This window comes from Chrysemys picta, chromosome 11, assembly GCF_011386835.1.
Source record: "Chrysemys picta bellii isolate R12L10 chromosome 11, ASM1138683v2, whole genome shotgun sequence".
NCBI lineage: Eukaryota > Metazoa > Chordata > Testudines > Emydidae > Chrysemys > Chrysemys picta.
This window is the reverse complement of record NC_088801.1, coordinates 63,724,285-63,728,418: the sequence shown is the minus strand read 5'-3', so window position 1 is coordinate 63,728,418 and position 4,134 is coordinate 63,724,285.

Sequence of the window (4,134 nt, the reverse complement as noted above, 5' to 3'; positions counted from 1 at the left end):
GGATTCCAGTCGGTGGAGCTGGAGGGTAGGGTTGTAATTTGCTCCAGGCCTTTTGATATAATCCCCAGCCCAACTGCCTCAAGGGCAGGAAATCTAGACACTAGGATCCCAGGGGGTTAATTCTTGCTGCTAGTGCCCTCCAAGCAGAACACAGGACAACCTCTCAGATAGAAGTTGCTTAAGAAAAGTTGTGGTTACCGATAAAGATGGCTGCTGCCTGTCGTATTGGAGCCTGGGGGCTTTGGAGGTGATCCAGACATTGGAGCAAGATGTCAGATACGCTCTTGAGCTTCAGCACCTAGGAATAGAAACCAAAGAAGCTTCTTGTTGCTGGGGCCACAGGGTGAGGAGAAGAGAGATTTCATCTCCAGGTAGCTGCTTGGCTTGGAGGGGTGGGAAGAATGCAGCTCCCATCTCCATGTATCCTGGGGGCGACCATCTACATGCCAGGGAGTCATTAAATTACCATTTCAAAGTGTCACCAGACACATTGCTGGTGTCTGAGCTGCTGGCACTGCAGGGCTGGAGCCTGGCACTAGAGAACACTGAAGCCCAGTTGTATGGGCTTCATCTGGGGAGGACATTAGAGAGGGTGCAGAGCATAGGAAATACGGTGCAGAAGTGGCCAATGAGCTGGGGTAAGGTGAAAAATTGGGGACATCCAGTTTCCTGCAGGATTCGGAAGGCATTTTTGCCATCAACTGATTCTTTATGTTGTGAGCTTTCACCTCCGAACTGAACTCCTGGCCAGGTCTGGCTGTTCAGATCTGACAGGCACTGGGAGGAGTGGGGGAGCTGGGTGCTTCTAAGAGGAAGCCAGAGTGCAGTATGCTAGTACTAGACATGCAATCAGAGCAGTGAGTGAGGGAACACGTTTCCGGTCCCACATCTAGAAGCAGCACTCACGAGAAGCCGATTGTTCACTTACAGAGTGCTGGCAGATCTTGTCCACCACCCGGGGATGGGTGTGCCAAGCCTTTTTGCTGTTAATCTGCTTAGGACAAGACCATCCCAGGAGCTGAAAACACCCAGCCAAGGCTTTCTGACACCTCTGCAACACAAGATGGGACAAGGAGAGTTTGCATCATGAGAAGAGCTGGAATCTGTGGTCACTCTGCAGTGAAAATCCAGCTGAAATGATCAATGAGGGAAAGGAATGTGGGGGTCACATGGTATCCTGCTGACCCTTGGTGTCTCTTTGTTCCTATTAGTGGAGGCTCCTGGAGTTTGATCTTCATGGTGGCTGCAGTTCAGTGACTTAGGAAGTGGCTGCTGGGAGCCATAAAACATCTCCACTTGTGTGTCCATTGAAGGCCAGGGAACTTGCTTGGGTAAGCAGGTAGAGCTGAGATTTTTCACTTTTGGGAGGCGGCTCTGGAGACAGATCTAGCAGGAGAGCTGGAGCAGTCAGGGCCTGCTGCACCAGGGAGCACATGGCAGCGGGACTCACCTTGCCCACGTCAGGGTCCTCGTCCTGTAAGTGAAGGAGCAGTGGGACCAGGCTGCGGGTCACTTCCTCCTGCAGCAGGGGCTTCTGCCTCCTCTTCACTGTGTTAAGCAACTCTGTAAAGAGCATGATGGCAGCAGAGCGCACCTGGGGTCTCACCTGTGATGGACACACAACCATGAGGGGATCTCACCGAGGGAGCTTCACACTCTCCTTACAGGGTGAGCTCGGCACAATGCAAACCACAGATAGGGGCCAGTCTGACTAATAACTCCATGGTCTGCCCACCAAGAGGGCACCCATTTGCAGAAAGGTTTGGGTGGAGGGGCAGACAACACAGGTTAGGACAGTGGTTCCTAAATTTCCCTGGAGGCCTCCTGTAAGTGCTGACTCCATCCACAGTGAAGGGCTCTTTGGAGGGTTTCTTTAATGGGTTCAACACTTTCATAGTTTCATAGCATTTAAGGGTCATTCATTCATCTAGACTCCAAAGCACAGGACATTACATTTCACCCCATGACCACTATATTGAGCATGTTAACTTGAGTTAGATTAAAGCATATCAGTCCTCAGGAGACCAAACGGTTGCATGCCACACACAGAGAACACGAGAGACCAAGGTGTCACCAATGCCTGAGGCCCAGGCAATGGCTCGGAACTGATCAGGTCAGATATGCCACCACTACGACTCCAGAGTCACAACACTGCCTGGCTGGGGATGGGCAGGTCAAGAGCCCCTGACTTACAGCATCGAGTAAGGGGATTAGCTTCCTGGCCACGCTGGTGAGCTCACTCCCATCCAGGCTCTGCAGAAGGTTCTGAACAGCTGAGATGGCCTCCAGAATACTCCCATCATCCATCTCATCCGAGCCCCAAAGGATGGCAGGCAGCAGGGCCTTGACTTGTTCCACCTACACACACACACACACATGGGGGGGCTCATCAGATCTCCCAGCCCTCCAGTGAGTACACGCCACAGTGCCAGGGCTGTGTTTATTCTACCTCATGGCACCAAGTCAGAGAGAAGCTCCGTCTCCACAGTCGGAGGCGTGGTGCTTTAGAATCGATGGGGATGCCTGACGAGGCAATCAGTGAATCCTAACCCTGTCCCGGGTCGTTCTGGTGTAGGGTGGGCAAAGCTGTGGTTTGCTTCGGGGCTTTTCTCTCTTTTCTACGTGCTATTAATTATTATTATAGCAGATGCTGGCAGCAATCTCCATAGTTAAGGCTGGTGGTACACAGTTTCCATTCTAGTTGCTCCTTTTGATACGCTCCTAAAAACATTCCCTTTTTGGATGGAAATGTTCCATGCTGTCTCCCCAGTCAATTGTGATTTTTTCCTGGGGTGATTGCGTCTCTGAGCTGTAGGACAGTTTTTCCACTTACAAACAAACAAACGAAAACTTCTAGCCACCTTCTTTTCCCATGCAGACAATCCCCCAAATGGTGAAATTTGGGGAAAAAAATCAAACCTGGCCCATGGGGAGTCCTAGGTGAGAGCTGAACCCTCTGCAAAGTTTGAGAAACTTGGACCTGATAGTGCAAGGCATTGAAATATCATTTGGGGGCAGGGTCACTCTTTAAGAGAGTGCTCTGCCTCTCTCAGGGCCAGAGACTTTGGGGCCAGCCAGCTCCATGCATTAATCAGATGCAGCGGAGGAGGAGAGAACTATTTTGGGCTGTCAGGAAGGAAGGGGAAGCAGGAGCAGGGGGGAGTGGCTCCTAGAGTACCCTGGGAGGGAATGCAGGGGGAATCTGATGGGGGAAAGGGGCCTCCAGGGAGGAAGCCTTGGGAAGCAGTCCTCCCCCAAGAGAACAAAGAACTCCGCAGAGCCTGGGGGCAAAAAGCTTGCAGAAGGGGTGCCCAGGAAGGGGGCCAAAGTTAAGTTTTCTTACGTTTACTAAGGACAGGGTGGAACCTTTGTTGGGTGAGCTCAGAAGAGGAGATGTGGCAGAAGATCCTGTTTCTGATTTTTAGTCCGTTGGACACTGTCAGGTTTGATTCTGAGGGTTTTATCTTTGGCCTTCAAAGGCTTGTTTGTCTTAATAAATGAGCCTGAATAAGGGTGTTATTGAACGAGGTATTTGTGAAGTCAAGCCGAGGAGGGGAAAACTGAGGCAGTGCTGCAATGTTGGGTCTTGCCACAGGAGGGGGCGATGAGACAGGGCCCTGTGTGCTCGCTAAGGTCTTTAGACCAATCAAGGTCTTCCTTTGTGACAGCACCAGGAATGGTCTCTCCAAGAAGGAACAGGAATGCTGCTGGGGTAATTTGCATGTGGGAGAATTAGGGTTACCCTATCTGAACTTTCAAAGAGAGGACACTCCATGGGGGGGGTAGCCCCGCCCCCTAGCCACTCCCTCCCACTTCCCGCCCCCTGACAGCCCCCCCAGAACTCCCGACCCATCTAACCCCCCCGCTCCCTGTCCCTGACTGTCCCCACCTCGTCGTTTTCCAGTTAACCAAGCCTGGGCTCTCACCTTCCCTGGTTGGGTTGCCAGGATGCTGAGTCCTCTTAGACCAAGTGAACGGAAAACTGGGCTGGGGTGTTTTGTCCACTCCTCGAGATGGTCCAAAGTGTCTGGATATGGGAGCTTCTTGGCCTCTTTGTAACGCAGAAGCTGAAAACAACACAGAGCGAATCAGCAACAGGGTGCTTACCGGAGAACTTTGTGTCGGTTCTGTGGA